The 22078-nt window shown below is 40.1% G+C and overlaps 1 long non-coding RNA gene across 4 annotated transcripts in view; it reads left to right on the top strand.

Annotated features, from left to right (window-relative positions):
- The window catches only part of LOC140628152 (uncharacterized), a 365765-nt gene that overhangs the window by 272377 nt on the left and 71310 nt on the right, over positions 1-22078 (top strand). The gene's annotated exons all lie outside the window — the stretch shown is intronic.

Genomic DNA, 22078 nt, shown 5'->3' with positions numbered 1-22078 from the left:
TCCCCAGGATCACGCCCTGGGCTGTAGGCGGCACTAAACTGCAGAGCCACCAGGGCTGCCCGGGTCAGATGATTTCACTTGAGAATTCTAACATAGGTTTTTTAAAAAAATCAATAATAATTCTTCATAGACTTTTCCAGGAATAGAAGAGAAAGGAACATTTCTCAAATCAGTATACAAAACTGATTAATCTGATATCAAAACCAGGCAAAAAAAAAAAGGAAAGGTAAAGACTGATATCTATCCTGGATATAGATGTAAAAATCCTTAACAAAATATTGGAAAGTAGATTTCGAGAATATATAAAAAACTAGAAACATATACCTTTGCCACATAGAGCTTATTTTAGGGATTCGAGGCTGGCTCAACCTTCAAAAATCAATTATTGTGATCCATCACATCAACAGGTTAAGGAAGAAAAATCATATAAATTGTAGTAAAAGCATTTCACAGAATCCAATTTACTTCTGATAAAAACTCTCAATAAATAAAGAACAGAGGGCAACTTCCTTAACTTGATAAAGAGCAGCTACAAAACTATAGCTAACATCACACTTAATAATGAAAGAGAGAATGCTTGTCCCCAAAGATTGGCAATAAGGATATCTGCTCTCATAACTCTTATTCAGCATAGTGATGGAAGACCTATCCAGCTCAACAATGCCAGAAAAGAAAATATAAGGCATACAAATTGGTAAAGAAAAATATCTGTTTGTATTTGATGTGATGATCTACATAAAAATTTTCAAGGGATCTACAGAAAAACTCCTAGAACTGAAAACCAAGTTCAAAACAAAAAACAAAAAACAAACCAAGTTCAAGTCACAGGATACAAAGATGAACTTACAAAAAGATGTCAGCAAGATGGCAGAAGAGGAAACTCTAAACTTTCTGTATCTCCATGGATCCACTCTCTGTGAGAAATCCAGAAACTAGTTGAGAGGCTCCTACACCCCAGGCAAGTGCCACATTAAAACTGGCAGGAAAACATGAGACACTCCCTCGCCATAGTCCCCAGCACAGCAACATAGGGAACTCCCAGCTCTCAGTCTTCCTGGAGAGGGAAAGAGCTGGACTGTGCTTCAACTGTTCCAACTTTTCTGGGTGCTGCCCAACAAACTGGCTTCTCTCTCACAAGTCTCAGAGCACTGACAGGGCTTCAGGTGCTAAAACCCTGGGGGCTACAGAGAAGGAAGGTGGTGGTTTGAACTCACATGTATCCACTTGCCACAGCTTCTCACCTCAACTCAGCACAGAGCAAGTGGACAAAAATTCCTGTTTCTCTCTGAGGAGAGGAAGAGTTGGTCTACGTACCCAACATTCTAACTTATCTGGCTGTTACCCAAAAAAAGTGGCTCCTGTCTCTCCTGTATTGGAATGCTGAGTGGACCCAGCATATTCTAGATCCCAGGAGCCTACAGAGAATAATGGCAGCAGTTTGGACGAATGTGTGGGCACTTACACAGTTCTTTCCCTCAGCTTCATCAGAATAAGCAAGCTAAAAACCCCAGCTTCCAGCTTCTCCTTAGGGAAGGAAAGAATTGGACAGCATATCTAACATCCTGATTTTTCCAGGTACTGTGTGAGGGACTGGCTTCTGTTTCCTTTCTCAGAGTGCTCTAGGACTTGGCATAGGCTAGACCACACATAACAAAGATGGCCATTTGAATTCTCACGTGGGCACTCACCACTGCTTCTCCTCCTGCTCAGCACAGAGCACGTGGGCAACCCCCCAACTTTTACCTTTTCCCTGGGGAGGGAAAGAGTTGTACTGAATGTCAATCATTACAACTTTTCTGGTGGCTGCCTGAAGGACTGGCTTCTGTTTCACCTGTTTCAGAGTGATAATAGGACCCAGCGTATTCCAAATGCCCAGGGTTACTGACAACAAAGACAGTGGTTTGAACTAGCACGCTAGTACTTGCCATAGCTCTTCCTCTCAGCACAGAACAAGTGAGAGAAAACCCCCAATTCCCAGCTTGCCAATGAGGAGGGAGAAAGTTGGAGTGCACATCCAATGTTCCAGCTTCTCTGAGTGCTACCTAAGGGACTGGTTTTTGTCTCACCTGTCTTAGAGCAGTGATGGGACAGACCTGATATACTCCAGATGTTTGGGGGACACTAAAAGCATAGACAGTGGTTTGGACCGTCATAGAATCTCTTTTTTTTTTAATTTATTTTTTATTGGTGTTCAATTTATTAACATACAGAATAACCCCCAGTGCCCGTCACCCATTCACTCCCACCCCCCGCCCTCCTCCCCTTCCACCACCCCTAGTTCGTTTCCCAGAGTTAGCAGTCTTTACGTTCTGTCTCCCTTTCTGATATTTCCCACACATTTCTTCCCCCTTCCCTTATATTCCCTTTCACTATTATTTATATTCCCCAAATGAATGAGAACATATAATGTTTGTCCTTCTCCGACTGACTTACTTCACTCAGCATAATACCCTCCAGTTCCATCCACGTTGAAGCAAATGGTGGGTATTTGTCATTTCTAATAGCTGAGTAATATTCCATTGTATACATAGACCACATCTTCTTTATCCATTCATCTTTGGATGGACACCGAGGCTCCTTCCACAGTTTGGCTATCGTGGCCATTGCTGCTATAAACATCGGGGTGCAGGTGTCCCGGTGTTTCATTGCATTTGTATCTTTGGGGTAAATCCCCAACAGTGCAATTGCTGGGTCGTAGGGCAGGTCTATTTTTAACTGTTTGAGGAACCTCCACACAGTTTTCCAGAGTGGCTGCACCAGTTCACATTCCCACCAACAGTGTATGAGGGTTCCCTTTTCTCCGCATCATCTCCAACATTTGTTGTTTCCTGCCTTGTTAATTTTCCCCATTCTCACTGGTGTGAGGTGGTATCTCATTGTGGTTTTGATTTGTATTTCCCTGATGGCAAGTGATGCAGAGCATTTTCTCATATGCATGTTGGCCATGTCTATGTCTTCCTCTGTGAGATTTCTGTTCATGTCTTTTGCCCATTTCATGATTGGATTGTTTGTTTCTTTGGTGTTGAGTTTGATAAGTTCTTTATAGATCTTGGAAACTAGCCCTTTATCTGATATGTCATTTGCAAATATCTTCTCCCATTCTGTAGGTTGTCTTTGAGTTTTGTTGACTGTATCCTTTGCTGTGCAAAAGCTTCTTATCTTGATGAAGTCCCAATAGTTCATTTTTGCTTTTGTTTCTTTTGCCTTCGTGGATGTATCTTGCAAGAAGTTACTATGGCCGAGTTCAAAAAGGGTGTTGCCTGTGTTCTTCTCTAGGATTTTGATGGAATCTTGTCTCACATTTAGATCTTTCATCCATTTTGAGTTTATCTTTGTGTATGGTGAAAGAGAGTGGTCTAGTTTCATTCTTCTGCATGTGGATGTCCAATTTTCCCAGCACCATTTATTGAAAAGACTTTCTTCCAATGGATAGTCTTTCCTCCTTTATCGAATATTAGTTGCCCATAAAGTTCAGGGTCCACTTCTGGATTCTCTATTCTGTTCCACTGATCTATATGTCTGTTTTTGTGCCAGTACCACACTGTCTTGATGACCACAGCTTTGTAGTACAACCTGAAATCTGGCATTGTGATGCCCCCAGATATGGTTTTCTTTTTTAAAATTCCCCTGGCTATTCGGGGTCTTTTCTGATTCCACACAAATCTTAAAATAATTTGTTCTAACTCTCTGAAGAAAGTCCATGGTATTTTGATAGGGATTGCATTAAACGTGTATATTGCCCTGGGTAACATTGACATTTTCACAATATTAATTCTGCCAATCCATGAGCATGGAATATTTTTCCATCTCTTTGTGTCTTCCTCAATTTCTTTCAGAAGTGTTCTATAGTTTTGAGGGTATAGATCCTTTACCTCTTTGGTGAGGTTTATTCCTAGGTATCTTATGCTTTTGGGTGCAATTGTAAATGGGATTGACTCCTTAATTTCTCTTTCTTCAGTCTCATTGTTAGTGTATAGAAATGCCACTGACTTCTGGGCATTGATTTTGTATCCTGCCACGCTACCGAATTGCTGTATGAGTTCTAGCAATCTTGGGGTGGAGACTTTTGGGTTTTCTATGTAGAGTATCATGTCATCGGCGAAGAGGGAGAGTTTGACTTCTTCTTTGCCCATTTGAATGCCTTTAATGTCTTTTTGTTGTCTGATTGCTGAGGCTAGGACTTCCAGTACTATGTTGAACAGCAGTGGTGAGAGTGGACATCCCTGTCTTGTTCCTGATCTTAGGGGAAAGGCTCCCAGTGCTTCCCCATTGAGAATGATATTTGCTGTGGGCTTTTCATAGATGGCTTTTAAGATGTCGAGGAATGTTCCCTCTATCCCTACACTCTGAAGAGTTTTGATCAGGAATGGATGCTGTATTTTGTCAAATGCTTTCTCTGCATCCAATGAGAGGAGCATATGGTTCTTGGTTTTTCTCTTGCTGATATGATGAATCACATTGATTGTTTTACGGGTGTTGAACCAGCCTTGTGTCCCAGGGATAAATCCTACTTGGTCATGGTGAATAATTTTCTTAATGTACTCTTGGATCCTATTGGCCAGTATCTTGTTGAGAATTTTTGCATCCATGTTCATCAGGGATATTGGTCTGTAATTCTCCTTTTTGGTGGGGTCTTTGTCTGGTTTTGGAATTAAGGTGATGCTGGCCTCATAGAACGAATTTGGAAGTACTCCATCTCTTTCTATCTTTCCAAACAGCTTTAGGAGAATAGGTATGATTTCTTCTTTAAACGTTTGATAAAATTCCCCTGGGAAGCCATCTGGCCCTGGACTCTTGTGTCTTGGGAGGTTTTTGATGACTGCTTCAATTTCCTCCCTGGTTATTGGCCTGTTCAGGTTTTCTATTTCTTCCTGTTCCAGTTTTGGTAGTTTGTGGCTTTCCAGGAATGCGTCCATTTCTTCTAGATTGCCTAATTTATTGGCGTATAGCTGTTCATAATATGTTTTTAAAATCGTGTGTATTTCCTTGGTGTTGGTAGTGATCTCTCCTTTCTCATTCATGATTTTATTAATTTGAATCTTCTCTCTCTTCTTTTTAATAAGGCTGGCTAATGGTTTATCTATCTTATTAATTCTTTCAAAGAACCAACTCCTGGTTTTGTTGATCTGTTCCACAGTTCTTCTGGTCTCGATTTCGTTGAGTTCTGCTCGAATCTTTATTAACTCCCTTCTTCTCTTGGGTGTAGGATCTATTTGCTGTTTTTTCTCTAGCTCCTTTATGTGTAAGGTTAGCTTCTGTATTTGAGTTCTTTCCAGTTTTTGAATGGATGCTTGTATTGCGGTGTATTTCCCCCTTAGGACTGCTTTTGCAGCATCCCAAAGATTTTGAACGGTTGTATCTTCATTCTCATTAGTTTCCATGAATCTTTTTAATTCTTCCTTAATTTCCTGGTTGACCCTTTTATCTTTTAGCAGGATGGTCCTTAACCTCCACGTGTTTGAGGTCCTTCCAAACTTCTTGTTGTGATTTAGTTCTAATTTCAAGGCATTATGGTCTGAGAATATGCAGGGGACAATCCCAATCTTTTGGTATCGGTTCAGACCCGATTTGTGACCCAATATGTGGTCTATTCTGGAGAAAGTTCCATGTGCGCTTGAGAAGAATGTGTATTCAGTTGAGTTTGGATGTAAAGTTCTGTAGATATCTGTGAAATCCATCTGGTCCAGTGTATCATTTAAAGCTCTCGTTTCTTTGGAGATGTTGTGCTTAGAAGACCTATCGAGTATAGAAAGAGCTAGATTGAAGTCACCAAGTATAAGTGTATTATTATCTAAGTATTTCTTCACTTTGGTTAATAATTGATTGATATATTTGGCAGCTCCCACATTCGGGGCATATATATTGAGGATTGTTAAGTCCTCTTGTTGAATAGATCCTTTAAGTATGATATAGTGTCCCTCTTCATCTCTCACTACAGTCTTTGGGGTAAATTTTAGTTTATCTGATATAAGGATGGCTACCCCTGCTTTCTTTTGAGGACCATTTGAATGGTAAATGGTTCTCCAACCTTTTATTTTCAGGCTGTAGGTGTCCTTCTGTCTAAAATGAGTCTCTTGTAGACAGCAAATAGATGGGTCCTGCTTTTTTATCCAGTCTGAAACCCTGCGCCTTTTGATGGGGTCATTAAGCCCGTTCACGTTCAGAGTTACTATTGAGAGATATGAGTTTAGTGTCATCATGATATCTATTCAGTCCTTGTTTTTGTGGGTTGTTCCACTGAACTTCTTCTTAAAGGGGAATTTTAAGAGTCCCCCTTAAAATTTCTTGCAGAGCTGGTTTGGAGGTCACATATTCTTTTAGTTGCTGCCTGTCTTGGAAGCTCTTTATCTCTCCTTCCATTTTGAATGAGAGCCTTGCCGGATAAAGTATTCTTGGTTGCATGTTCTTCTCCTTTAGGACCCTGAATATATCCTGCCAGCCCTTTCTGGCCTGCCAGGTCTCTGTGGAGAGGTCTGCTGTTACCCTAATACTCCTCCCCATAAAAGTCAGGGATTTCTTGTCTCTTGCTGCTTTAAGGATCTTCTCTTTATCTTTGGAATTTGCAAGCTTCACTATTAAATGTCGAGGTGTTGAACGGTTTTTATTGATTTTAGGGGGGGAATCTCTCTATTTCCTGGATCTGAATGCCTGTTTCCCTTCCCAGATTAGGAAAGTTTTCAGCTAGAATTTGTTCAAATACATATTCTGGCCCTCTGTCCCTTTCGGCACCCTCGGGAACCCCAATTAAACGTAGGTTTTTCTTTCTCAGGCTGTCGTTTATTTCCCTTAATCTATCTTCATGGTCTTTTAATTGTTTGTCTCTTTTTTCCTCAGTTTCCCTCTTTGCCATCAACTTGTCTTCTATGTCACTCACTCGTTCTTCCACCTCGTTAACCCTCGTCGTTAGGACTTCTAGTTTGGATTGCATCTCATTCAATTGATTTTTAATTTCTGCCTGATTAGCTCTAAATTCTGCAGTCATGAAGTCTCTTGAGTCGTTTATACTTTTTTCTAGAGCCACCAGTAGCTGTATAATAGTGCTTCTGAATTGGCTTTCTGACATTGAATTGTAATCCAGATTTTGTAACTCTGTGGGAGAGAGGATTGTTTCTGATTCTTTCTTTTGAGGTGAGGTTTTCCTTCTAGTCATTTTGCTCAGTGTAGAGTGGCCAAAAGCAAGTTGTATTGGGAAAAAGAGAAAAAGAGAGGAGAGAAAGAAGGAAAGAAAAGAGAAAGAGAAAAAAAAGGGGAAGAAAAAAAAACGGAAAGAAAAAAAAAAGAAGAAAAAGAGAAAAAGAAAGGAGAAAAAAAGGGGGTGGGGGAAGGAAACAAATCAAAAAGCAAAACAAAACAAAACAAAACAAAAACAAAAACAAAACAAAACAAAACAAAACAAAACAAAACAAAAAAGAACCACCGGGGAGTATCTTCTGATTCTGTGTACTTTAAGTCCCTTGGCTTCTCCTGGAAGTTGTCCGTCTAGCTGGTGTTCTGGGGGAGGGGCCTGTTGTGCTGATTTTCAGGTGTTAGCAGTGGGGGAGCTGCTGTGCCCCTGTCTGGTGCAGGGCTCGGTGGGGGTTGTTTACCCCGTGAGGCCGCAGGAGGAACAGCCCCAGTGGCGGGGCAGCTCTGGAAACCTGGAGTCAGCTCCGGCAGGAACTCCATCTGCAGGGCCTGGAGGCTCCGAGGCGGGGCCGCTGATCTGCTCAGCTGGGGCAGGAGCGTCCTTGCTGTCCTGGGCCCTCCCGGCCTCTGCGTGTCCCGGGGGAGGCGGGATCCTGGGCTGTGTCCCGGCGCCCTGTGCTCCGGAGCCTGCGCTGTTGGATTCGCGCTCCCGGGCCGCGCAACCCCCTCCGCGGAGCCGCCGCCCGAGCCCCTCCGAGCTGCTCCTGGAACCGCGCAGCCCCCTCTGCACGGAGCCTCTTCCTCTGCCCGAGCCCCTCCGAGCTGCTCCCGGGCCGCGCAGCCCCCTCCGCGGAGCCGCCCCCGAGCCCCCCCGAGCTGCTCCGGATCCCGCCGGGTCCCGCCGTGCGCGCTGCAGCCCTTAGGGAGCTCGGCGCACTCTCCTGGGCGCGCAGTTGCTCTGTTACTGTCCCGGGGAGCCCGAGGGCATCCTCGCCCTCCTGGGTCCTGCTCCAGCTCCCCGCGAGCCCCTTTCCGCCCGGGAAGGTCGGTGCAGCTCCTGCGTCTCCGGGACGGGGCTCTCCTGTCCTGGGGACACTCGCCCCGGCCTCAGCCCGGCTCCTCGCGGGCCCCTCCCCCTTGGAGGCCTTTGTTTCTTTACTTCTTTTTCCCCGTCTTCCTACCTTGATAGAAGCGCGAACTCTTCTCACTGTTGCATTCCAGCTGGTCTCTCTTTAATTATCAGGCCGAATTCATAGATTTTCAGGATGATTGGAAGGTTTTCTAGGTAATTTGGTGGAGACAGGTGATTTGGAGACCCTACTCCTCCGCCATCTTGCTCCTCTCCCCCGTCATAGAATCTCTAAGCAGTTTTTCTGCTTTCATGAAGATTTTCTACTCTAAGAGACCCATCTATGAAGACTGGGAGAAGTGGGATTTTTCCTAATGTATAGGTATCAACACAAAGAGTCAAGGGAAATGAAGAAACAGGAGAAATGATGCACGTGAAGGAAAAAGATACAACTCCAGAAACTGACTTTAATGAAACAAAGGTATAAAATTACCTGACAGAGAATTTAAAATAACCACTATGAAAATGCTCAATGAACTAAGGAGAACAATATACATACAAAGTGAGAATTTAAACAAAGAAACAGAAAGTTTAAAAAGAACCAAACAAAAATCTTGGAACTGAAGAATACAATAACTGAACTGAAAAATTCAGTAAAGGTTCTATCTACAGTGGAATAGATTAAGCAGAAGAAAGAATCAGTAAACTCAAAGACAGGTAATTTGAAATTATCCAGACAGGGGAGCAAAAAGAAAAAAGAATGAAAAACATTTAAGGGACGTATGGATCACCCATCAATTGGAGCAATATATGTATTATGAGACTGTCAGAAGGAGAAGAGAGAAAGGACCAGAAAGCAATTATTTAAAGAAATAATGGCTGAAAACTCTCCAAGTCTGAGGAAAGAAATGAGTATCCAGATCCAGGAAGCCCAAAAACTTCTAAGTAAAATGAATCCAAAGAAACTACACGCAGACAGATTATGATCATATTGTCAAAAGTCAAAGACAAAGAGAGAATTTTCAGAGCAGCAAGAAAAAAGTGACTTGTCATGAACAAGGGAAACTCCCATGAGACTGTCAGTGGGCTTCTCATCAGAGACCTTGTGGGCCACAAAGCAGTGGGATGACGTATTCAAAATGCTGAAATTTTAAAAACGTGCCAACCAAAATACTATATTCAGTAAAACTGTCACCCAGAAATGAAAGAGAGGTACAGATTTTCTCAGACTAACAGAAGCTGAGGAAGTTCACTACCACTGTACTTGCCTTACAAGAAACGGTAAAGGATGTTCATGTTGAAATAAAATGATGCTAAACAAAAGCACAATAGCATGTGAAAGTATAACTCATCTTTATAGACAAATACAGAATGCCATATTACTCTAACAGTGGTGAATAAATCATTTTTAATTCAAGTATAAAAGTTAAAGACAAAAAAAATAAAAAACAACTATAACTATAAAAGTATGTTAATGGATAATATAAATGGACAATATAATAATGAATGTAAGTAAACATACAACATAAATGGGTGTAAATTGTGACATCAATAACATAAAGTATAGGGATAGAGTAAAAGTATAGGGTTTCTGTATACAATTGAGGTTAAGTTGTTATCAGCTTAGACTGTTATTACAATATGATTATTTATTTAAGGCCCATGATAGTCACTATGAAAATACCTATAGAAGTTACACAAAAAGAAAAGGGAATCAAAGATAATTAACACAAAAAAGGTAATGAAACACAAAGGAAGACAGCAAGAGAGAAAAGAAGGACAAAAGAGATAGAAAACAATGAACATAGTGAACATAGTAGATCCTTCCCTATGTATTATTTAAATGTAAGCAGATTAGATTTCCTAATCAAAATCCATAGAGTGGCTGAATGGATAAAAAAAAAAAAATAGATCCAGGGCAGCCAGGGTGGCTCAGTGGTTTAGCGCCGCCTTCGGCCCAGGGCCTGATCCTGGAGACCCGGGATCGGGTCCCACGTCAGGTTCCCTGCGTGGAGCCTGCTTCTCCCTCTGCCTGTGTCTCTGCCTCTCTTTCTGTCTGTGTATCTCATGAATAAATAAATAAACAAAATCTAAAAAAAATAGATCCAACTACATGTTGTCTACAAGAGACTCGCTTTAGATTCCAGGGCATATATAGGCTGAAAGTGAAGGGATGGAAAAAGAGATTTCATGCAAATGTTAACCAAAAAAGATAAGGTCAGCTGTATTTATATCAGGCAAAATAGACTTTAAGTCAAAACCTGTCACAAGAGACAAAGAAGGACATTATATAAAGAAAAAGTCCCTCGGCTTTGTGGCTGCCTGGGGTCTCTGGCCAGCCTTCCTGGTTGGGCAGGCTAGAGGCTATGCTCTCCAGGTGTACACAGCTTCTGACTTAGCTCTCTGCCTCAGCACAGCTATAGGATGAGCTCTAGGGCTGCTACTGACTGTTAGCTTGAGACCCAAGCCAGGCAGATCTGCCAACTGAGCTCTCCGACCACGTAGGTACAGTGGTTTGGCTCTGCACACAGGCAGAGCCACTTGAGTATTGCTGCCAATAGGAATGTGGTCCGTCATCTTGAAAAAAAAGAAGGAATGTGCCCATCAAGGTCTGTGGGCTCATTCCTCTGAGTACCACCCCTTCTCCATCTCCCCAGTAGTCCAGTCTCAGCGACTCCCCCAGTGATCCTTGTGGGGCAAGATCCAAGTGGGCCTCCCAGGGTGCATCCTGCAATGCTGGGGAAGCTGGATGTCCACCTTGGGCTCTCTTTTTCCCAGTGGAGAAACCATAGGCCCAAGGGGATCCTCTTGGTGTCACACTGTACTGTCCTGGGAGAGGGCGATGCAGTCCAAACGAATCCTTTCCCCTTTCCCTTCTTTTTTTGATTTTATGTTTTAAAAAAGATTTTATGTATTTCTTCATGAGAGACAGAGAGAGGGACGGGGGGCCAAGAGAGAAGCAGGCTCCATGCAAGATGCCCGACATGGGACTCGATCCCAGGTCTCCAGGACCACATCCTGGGCTGAAGGCGGTGCTAAACTGCTGAGCCACCTGGGCTGCCCTCCCCTTTCCCTTCTAATACAGTTTTTCTTACTCTCTGTGATCCAAAGGTGGTACTTCAGCCTCACCTCCTGGTTCTGGAATTTTCAAAAAGGTAATCTTGTCCGTGGATAGTTATTAATCAGTCTTTTTGTGAGGGAGACTAAAGTCAGGAATGACCTGTTTGGCCATCTCGATCCTATCCCTCCCTCCCTCCTTCCTTATATTTTTCCCTCCCTCCTTCTCTTCATTTCTTTGGACTACCTTCTTATTTTCCGGTGCTTATAAGATACTCCAGTATTCTCTTGAATGTTTCTTCCCCCAGTTCTAGAATGAGCCATTTCTCCAGAGAGCAATGCTTCCTTTTATTGTTCTTTGTTCCAAGCATGTGATTGCTTCTAGGTTCTCTAAGTGACAGAGCAAGGAAAGATATGTGTATGTGCTAACCTGTGTATATATGCATATTTATAAATATTTCCAAGTGCAACTTGTCACTTCTTGCTTCAATTCTGCAGTCTAGAGACATCAAACTGCTCTGATCTTACCTACACTTACTCTGGTTGTCACCTCTGGGCTCTGGTTTGTGCTGTTACCCTGTTTTTCCCTCTTCAGGAAGCCATCCCTGACATATCCAGCCTGGATTCCAATGACCTTCATTTGTGCTCCCATGACACACGTGTATCCCTTTACCACTGCACTATTGTGCAACGTTTCAATGACATCCTGTCCCTCTCCCTCCTCAATAGACTGTGAGCAACCTGTGGCGAGGGACTGGGTCTTATCAATGATGATGTACTCAGCATTGGTCTCAGGGTTTGTGTGTTCACCACTTCTCACAAAAGAAAGTGAACATTCACTGCCCAAGTGCATCTAGATTTGTTCATGCGTTGATTCCTTCAAACAAGGAATTGTATTTATTTGAATCAAACAGTTAGTTAAATTTATTTTTAACCTATTTTTAAAAACTGAGCTGGAGAGGAGCGCCTGGGTAGCTCAGTCGGTTACGCTCTGCCTTCAGTTCAGGTCATGATCCCAGGGTCCTGGGATAGAGCCCTGCATCAGGCTCCCTGCTCAGTGGAGATCTTGTCTCTCCCTCTCCCTCTGCACCTCCCCCCACCCCCTACTCTCCACTCCCCACTAGTGCTCTCTCTCTCTCTCTCTCTCAAATAAATAGAATCTTTTTTTAAAAAAAAAACTGAGCTAGAGAGGTGTTTTGGCACTGCTTAACTGGAATTTAATTACAGAATTTAGACTTTCAATATTAGCAGAGACAATGCAAAGGTAAAATTAGTCTCAAAGGAATGAGAGCCCATTGGACGTGTTCCAGTTTTCCTCCTCCTCACGTGATGATACATACCTAGTTAACAAACAAGAAACCCAGTTCTTCCTCCTCCATTAGCCCTAAACATCACCATCTCCTATGTCAGGCTTTAGAGAGGGCTTTGCCTGGATGTTATTAATGAAAAAGATAGATCCTACCTTCTTTCCACAACTTTCCAGAGTGTAGCTGTGCAAGAGGTCCCACTTAGCCTTTGCCTTTTTTACATTTTGGAAATAGAGCTTAGCATTTTTCTTTAATTTTCGATCAGTTCTGTAAATATTAATACCAACTAATGCAACAATATTCTCTTATGTGTCATGCTGACTGCTGGCTTGACAAAATCGGAGATGGCTCCAGCCAGTCATTTTTGGTTGGAAGGATTCCGTTCTGAGCCCCCCCTTCGCTGAAGTAAAAGGGGTGTGCAATTATCTGCTTTAATGATAAGCCTGGGATTGAGCTGGGTCAGAGATTTGGGTACCTGCCCACTTTCTCACAACATCAGGAAATAATCTCTAAACATGCTGGCCTGGATTTCCTCTAAAGTTAGCTTGGCATAATTGTATTTTTCAAACCAAAACATATTGGGGCTATTTTAACTCTGATATTGTGACTCCAGGAATACTATTGAAAAAGATATTTTGAAAGCCTCTTTTTTGGAGAGTTTTATCTTGTGCATAACTGATGAGACCAATTTATAATACAAAAGACTCCAGCAATCAAATACCAACAATTTTTACTCAAACAGTTCTCCGTGTAAACTTTCCTTTGTGAGAACTGATGAACAATAGATCACTGTGTAGGAATCAACAGTACCAGTGAGCAAGAATCAGTTTATTCTTATTTTTAGTAGAATCAAAAGGTAAATCTCTTTCGAATGATTTATAGATCTGTAAATTATATGTCAAAATCAGCAGGATTTTGAGAATACCAGTGTGCTGTTAATAAATGACTGGTGCTCTGCCAAAGCAGGACCTATAACAGGAAAGGCATATCTACCATCAGGATTTTGCCTTCAAAAGCTACATTTTAACTCCTACTTTAAATAACTCCAATTGAAGGAAACAGATTGGTATAGTAGAAGTGTGGGTTGTGTTTTGTGACTGGCCATCATAGTTTGGCCCTTCTGGGAATGTAGGAAAAAAAACCTAGCTTTTTAAATAAAGCATCAAAATCTGCAAGCTTTTGCAGGCCAATGGTTAATTCTAATATGAAATGACTGAAAGGTAGGTTACTCAACCCACATGACTCAGGTAGGGGGTGTGTGTATTGGGCAGGAAGGAGTGGAGAGTAATTACAGAAAAGCATAGTATGTCAATTCCTTTCCATGAGCTTCTCTTCTTAGCTCCTTCTAACATTACTTCACCAAATTCTGCTTTCCGTGACTTTACTTGTATTGTTCTCCGCTCATGTCCCATCATTCCAGCCCATGCCTCATCTCAACAACTTTAGTACACAACTATGATAATAGTTATGCATCTAGTGAACAATGTACACGTGTCAAACTCTATGGTAGACACTTTACACACATGATGACATTTAATCTCCACAATACATTGTAAGAATGGTGGAGGGTAATAGGAGTAGGTTTGGAGAAAAAAGCAGGAAGCAGATCAGGTAGGGACTTGATGGCCACAGGAGCAACTTAGATTTTATTCTGAATGGGAATTCATTGGAGGGTTTTAAGCAGAAGAATGATATAATCAGATTTGCACCATGAAGTGAACTCTCTGAATATCTGATAGAATGTTGACTGGGTCAGGAGCAGAAGCATGAAGTAGTGAGTAGTTATTGAGTAGTTATTATTAGTGACTACTCACTATTATCATTAGTGAATAGTTATTGAAATGATCCAGACAAAGGAGAATGGTATCTTTGTCCATAGAGGTAGTGATGGAAGTGGTAAGAAGTGCCTAGATTCAGGGTATATTATGAAGAAGAAAGAGTTGGCCATTCTTGCTGACGGATTTGATGTAGAGTGGTGAAGGAAAGAGGTTTAAAGGTGACTCCAACCTAAAGGATGTTTTTTTTTTCTTTGCCTGAGCAACTGGGTAGATGGTGGTGCCATTTACTGTGGTGAAGAACACTGGAGAAGGATTTGGAGTGAGAGTGAAAATCAAGAGTTCAACTTTAGGCACATAAAGTTTGAGATGCTTATCATATACCCAGAGGAGAGGTCAGATAGATAAGTGGATATATGCATCTAGAGCTCAGGAAAGTTTACTACACTTTGCTCTGTGTTGGGGGCTAGAATATTAAAGGAAGCTGTTAACCTAGGGAGTAGAAGACCAAGGAAAAACTTTTGTTATAAGCAACTGAATCAAGTTGCCACTGGCTTAACAGATCTTCAGTATTATTATATAATAATAATAAGTCCTGACAATATGCAATAAGACCTGGTTCTGGACTACAGTCCTGGGAATCATGTAGGATCAGCACAGAATGCCGATAAAAGGAAGCATGGAGCATAGACAGGATGGGAAAGGAACAAAATTATATGCTATTCAAATGAGTCTCCACACAAGGATTTTAAAATACATGAAAAAGATTGGCACTAAGAAAGACCACCATGGAAATAAACAATCAGAATGTGAATTCATTCAGGATGAAATGATTTTCTGGAAAAGCCCATCAAAGATTTTGTTAAGTATGATGGGGATGCTCAAAGAAGTATACAAATAACTTTAATTTTAAAATAGCAGGAAATTAAAGGGCTGCCTGGCTGGCTTAGTTGGTGGAGTGTGCGACTCCTGATCTCAAGGCTGTGAGTTTGAGCCCCAAGCTGGATGTAGAGATTACTTAAAAATAAAATCTTTAAAAAATAAATAAAAATAGCAGGAAATTATGGAGCAAACAGAAAATAAACAAATGAAAGATGAGACCAGATGGATACGAAAGAACCAATTAGAAATCTTGGAAAGGAAAATAAAGTCATTTAAATGCAAACTTAAGGGAGTATATACTTGGGATTGGACACAAAAAAAGAAAATAGCAAAGTGACAGCACTGAAGAATGCCAAATGTAGCACAAAAAGAGAAAGATATTTTAAAAAATATAACAGTGAAGAAAATGGACTATATTGAGAGGAATTCCAGAGATGGTGAAGAAGATTGCAGGGAAATAGTATTTGCTGATATAATAGAAAAGAATTCCAGTCTTGAAGAAACACCCGAGTCCTTAGTTCCGGAGTGTACTTTGGGTATTGAGCAGGATAAATGAAAATAATAGCTAGGTGCATCAAAGTAGAACTGCAGAACATTAAGGATTAAGATAATACCTTAAAAACTACCAAAAATAAAAGACTGATTTGAGTTTATTTTTTATTTGAGAGGGGAAGAGGCAGAGAGAGTCTCAAGTAGACTCTGTGCTGAGTGCAGAGTCCAATTCTTTTTTTGATGTTTAAAGAAATGTAAAATTAATACTTCAGACAAAATAAATAATATTGGACTGTTCAGTTTGTAGTTATGCTAAAATCTGTCATATTCAGTAGTATAAAATCTGTCATATTCAGAATTGACAATTCTAAATAATTTTAGACTGTGTCAGAAAAAGGTGTAACTTTATATGTCCTTAAAATATTAGGGATAACCAGTTAAAAAAAGAAATAGTTTCTATAGCTTCAAAATTTAGAGAGGAAAAAATATATAGAAAACTTTCTAAGTCCAACTAAACGCAGGAAAGGAGAAAAATGAAGCAAAGAAAGTGATGCTAAACAAAAAGCATGATATTTCTAAAAATGTCAGCAACCACTATAAATGCGAACAGATTAAATTTAGTTATGTAGAAGAGACTGTCATATTATTTATGAAACAAAGTCAAGCTATATGCTGTTTGCAAGATACCTAAAGCCAAACCAACAGAACACTGATATTAAAAACATACAGCAAATATATGCCATCTAAATTTTAACCAAAAAAAGCTAGTGAAGCAAAATAATATCTAACAAAATAGAATTTGAGAGAAAGTATGTTAATAAAGATAAAGAGGAACAGTGCTTAAAAACACATTAACTAGATGTAATAACGGACTTGTATTGTCCTAATAACATAACCTTGAAGTATGGAAAATAGGACTGTTAGATATAAAAAGAGAATTTAATAAATCCATAATTACAGTAGGAGATTTTCGCATGCCTCTCTTCAAAAATGGAATGATCAATTGGATAAATGTCCAGGAGAGAATCCAGAATTACTCAGCATCTTAAGAACCAGAGAAAATTTCAACTCTCATGGGAAAAGATGATCAACGGATGTCAAATGCCAAGATGATACAGTTGTTGAAATTATTTGATAAAGATATTAAAAGCAGCTCTGAAATGCTGTAATAAGAAAGGGGAAATGTTTTTGAAATAAATGGAAAGACAAAGAAAAATCTCAGCAAAGAAGTAGGAAATATAAAGAATAAACAAATGGAAATTCTAGATCTGAGAAATACAATAATTAAAATATAAAAACTCACTGCTTGGGCTCAAAAGTAGAATCAAGATGAGAGGAAAGAGTAAAAGTTCTTGAAGAAAAATCAATAGGAATAATTCAATCTGAACAAGAGAGGAAAAAAGGTATCTAAAAAAATATACAGGGGTTTAGGGACCTGTGGAACAATTCCAAGTCTAACACTCCTATTATCAAAATCTCAGGCGGAGAGGAGTGTGTGGGACAGAAAACATATTTGAAGAAATAATGACTGAAGACGTTCAAAATTTGGTGAAAGATATAAACAGGGAGATTACAAAAATTCAGAGAAACTCTAACACCATTCAGAATAGAAAAAAAAAGGATAAATTAGGCTATATCAAAGTTAAAAATGTTGGTTATGAGAAAGACACTGTTAAGAGAATGAAAAGACAAAGTACAGCCTGGGAGAAAATATTTGCAAGTCACATATCCACCACAGGACTCATAGCCAGAACATGTAAAGAACTTTGAAAACTTAATAATAAGGGAACAAGCCAATTTAATAAAAAGGGCACAACTTTACAAAAGAAAATATATGTATGGCAACTAAACACATTAATCATCATAGAAATGTAAGTTAAAAAAAAAAACACACCAAAGCTGGGGGCTCACAATGCCTGACTTCAAGCTATATTACAAATCTGTGATCATCAAGACAGGGTGGTACTGGCACAAAAACAGACACATAGATCAGTGGAACAGAAGAGAGAATCCAAAAGTGGACCCTCAACTCTATGGTCAACTAATCTTTGACAAAACAGGAGAGAATAACCAATGGAAAAAAGACAGTCCCTTCAATAAATGATGTTGGGAAAATTGGACAGCCACATGCAGAAGAATGAAACTAGACCATTGTCTTTCACCATACACAAAGATAAAGTCAAAATGGATGAAAGACTTAAATGTGAGACAGGAATCCATCGAAATCCTAGAGGAGAAAAACAGACAACAACTTCTTCAACCTAAACCACAGCAGCTTCTTGCAAGACACATCACTAAAGGCAAGGGAAACAAAAGCAAACATGAACTATTGGGACTTCATCAAGATAAATGGTTTCTGCACAGCAAAAGAAACAGTCAACAAAACTAAAAACCAACCTATGGAATGGGAGAAGATATTTTCCAATGACATATCATATAAAGGACTAGTATCCAAGATCTATAAAGAGCTTATCAAACTCAACAGCCTAAAGGGAAACTATCCGGTCAAGAAATGGGCAGAAGATATGAACACATTTCTCCGAAGAAGACATACAAGTGGCCAACAGAAACATGAAAAAATGCTCTGCATCACTTGCCATCACGGAAATACAAATCAAAACCACAAGGAGATACCACCTCACCCCAGTGAGAATGGGGAAAATTAACAGGACAGGAAACCACAAATGTTGGAGAGGATGTGGAGAAAGGGGAACCCTCTTGCCCTGTTGGTGGGAATGTGAACTGGTGCAGCCACTCTGGAAAACTGTGGAGGTTCCTCAAAGAGTTAAAAATAGATCTGCCCTATGACCCAGCAATTGCCCTGCTGGGGATTTACCCCAAAGATACTGATGTAGTGAAAACCTGAGACACCTGCACCCCGATGTTTATAAGCAGCAATGTCCACAATAGCCAAACTGTGGAAGGAGCTGAGATGTCCTTTGGCAGATGAATGGATAAAGAAGATGTGGTCTATGTATACAATGGAATATTCCTCAGCCATCAGAAAGGATGAATACTTACCATTTACGTTGACATGGATGGAACCGGAGGGTATTATGCTGAATGAAATGAGTCAATAGGAGAAGGACAATTATCATATGGTTTCACTCATGTGGAATATAAGAAATAGTGTAAGGGATCATAAGGGAAGGGGAACTGAATGGGAAAAAATCAGAGGAAGACAAACTATGAGAGACTCTTAACTCAGGGAAACAAAGTGAGGGTTGCTGAAAGGGAGGTGGGTATAGGGATGGGGTAATTGGGTGATGGGCATTAAGGAAGGCACGTGATGCAATGGGCACTGGGTGTTATATGCAACTGATAAGTTATTGAAAACTACATCTGAGACTAATGATGTACTATATATTGGCAAATTAAATTAAAAAATATAAGTTAAAACCACAATGGGACACCATGACTCTTATATTAGAATGGATAAAATTTTAAAAGATCGCTTCCATATCTTGGCTTTGTAAATAATGTTGCAATGAGCATAGGAGTGTGTGTATCTTTTCGAATTATTGTTTTCACTTTCTTTGGGTAAAAAGATATGGAAGCAACCTAAATGTCCATCAATTGGTGAATGGATAAAGAAGATGTGGTATATATATGGATATCCCATACATATATATTCCATAAACATATATACATATGGATATACATATATACCTCAATAAGATTTTTCTTTTTTATAGCTGAGTAATATTCCAATATTCCATTACTCAGCCATAAAAAAGAATAAAATCTTGTCATTCATCACAACATAGATGACCTAAAGCGTATTATGCTAAGTAAAATAAGTCAGAGAAAGACAAATACCATATGATTTCACTTATACGTGGAATCTAAAAAACAAATGAACAAACTAACAGAAATAGACTCATAACTGTATAGAACTGGGGATTGCCAGGCGGAGGGGGTGGGGGATGAGAAAAAATAGGTAAAGGGGATTAGGAGGTACAAACTTCCAGTTATAAAATAATTAAGTCGGGGCAGCCCAGTGGCTCAGTGGTTTAGGGCAGCCTTCAGCCCAGGGCCTGATCCTGGAGACCCGGGATCGAGTGCCACTTCAGGCTCCCTGCTTGGAGCCTGCTTCTCCCTCTGCCTGTGTCTCTGCCTCTCTCTCTCTGTGTGTGTGTCTCTCATGAATAAATAAAATCTTTAAAAAAAAAAAGAATCTCTGGACCAGGGGCACCTGGGTGGTTCAGTGGTTGAGCATCTACCTTTGGCTCAGGGCATGATCCCAGGATACTGATGTGGGATCAGGCTTCCTGCAGGGAGCCTGTTTCTCTCTCCACCTTTGTCTCTGTCTCTCTCTCTCTCTCTCTCTCTGTGTGTGTGTCTCTCATGAATGGATAAATAAAATGTTTAAAATAAAATAAGTCATGAGGATGAGAAGTACAGCATAGGGAATATAGTCAATAATATTGTAATTAACTTTGTATGGCGACAGATGGTGACTATATTTATGGCGAGCATTGCATAATGTGTAGGGTTGTTATAGATTTAAACTAATATAACATTGTATGTCAACTACAATTTTAAAAAAATAACAGGAGTGTGGTAGAGAAAGGATAAGACAGAACCAAAGGTAAAAATGGATTTACATTCAGGAAAAAAAAGATTGATCATGTCAAGTGGTGAGAATGTAGAGGAACTGGGACTTTCATACACTGCTGGTGGTACAATCACTTTGAAAAAAAAGTTTGACAGTTTCTTAAAAAGTTAAACACCTGCATGTGTTCTAGCCATTCCTAGGTGTTTACCCAAGAGAAAGGAAACCCTATATTCGTACCTAGACTTGTACATGAATGTTTCTAGCACCTTTCTTGTAATAGCTAAGCACTGGAAGCAACCACCTGTTTAACAACAGGTGAATGGACAGTGTGTGGCTAAATTTTTTTTTGTGGAATACTCAGCAATAAAAAGCAATGAACTACTGATTTACACAGTGTAGGTAACTCAAAATAATTATACCCAGTGAAAGAAGGTAGTCACAAGAGGATGTTCTCTGGGATTCCATTTATATAAAATTATAGAAAATGTAAACTAATGTGTAGTGATAGAATGAAGATTAATGGTTGCTTGGGGATGGAGGTGGTGAGGGGGAGGAGGGATCATCAAGAGGCATGAGGAAACTTTAAGGGATTATAGTTGGATATATTCACGATTGTGATTTGGTGTGATGGTTTACCAGATGTTTATGTATATTGAAACTCACCAAATTGCACATTTTGAATTTACGTAGTCTACTTTTTTAGTAATCTCTACACCCAACAAGGGGCTTGAATCCACAACCCCGAGATCAAGAATCTCATGCTCTTCCAACTGACCCAGCCAGATGCCCATATGGAACATTTTATACATAACTATCACTGTAAAAATCATAAGGAGATTTTGAGATCAAAACACGTGCAAAGGTTACAATTTAGGCAGCTACTAAATCATACAACCGATCTAAGATGTTATTTTGATTTTTAATGTAGTATTAAAATAATGAACAATTAAGGAATGCATTTCATGTTTAAAGATGTTTATGCGGTGCCCCGGTGGCTCATTCGGTTCAGCATCTGCCTTCAGCTCAGGTCATGATCTCTGGGTCCAGGAATCAGGGTCCTGGGATCAGGGTCTGCATATGGTCCCTGGGTCAGGCTCCCTGCTTGGTAGGGAGTCTTCTTCTCCCTCTGCCCCTCCCCTGCTCTTGTTCATTCTCTCTCTCTCTCTCAAATGAAAAAATATCTTTTAAAAAGATATTGTTTAAATTCAGGAAAATATTTATTTTCAAACAAAGTAAAAGTTTCATTACACTCTAAAACTTTATTCTTTGAATTGCACTTTGCTTCACCAATTTAGACGTCAATAAAAAAAATTGATTGCATGGAATCTCAGCCGAAGTAACTCAAGTTGGTCTTTGTCTTTATAATCACTGTGCTATAATTTTAAATTTAGAATCTACTTTTAAAATATGGATTATGTGGGGATCCCTGGGTGGCTCAATGGTTTAACGCCACCTTCAGCCCAGGGCATGATCCTGGGGTCCCGGGATCGAGTCCCACGTTGGGCTCCCTGCATGGAGCCTGCTTCTCCGTCTGCCTGTGTCTCTGCCTCTCTCTCTCTCTGTGTGTGTGTCTCTCATGAATAAATAAATAAAATATTTTTAAAAATATGGGTTATGTGTATTATATATGGCCACAGGGATCGCAGTCTGGAAGTGTGCTCAAAGCAAGCTCAAATGATTCTAAATGGTTAAGAACTTACTTTAGAAAAGAACAGCCTCTCCCTGGGACCAACTATTTGACAAGAATTTGTCAAAGTAACTTCCTTGTAGAATAAGATGATTATTAAAACATGCATTCTAAAAATTGGCTAAT

Source organism: Canis lupus, chromosome X, assembly GCF_048164855.1.
Source record: "Canis lupus baileyi chromosome X, mCanLup2.hap1, whole genome shotgun sequence".
In the NCBI taxonomy this organism is placed as follows: domain Eukaryota; kingdom Metazoa; phylum Chordata; class Mammalia; order Carnivora; family Canidae; genus Canis; species Canis lupus.
This window is presented reverse-complemented; position numbering and strand designations above follow the sequence as displayed.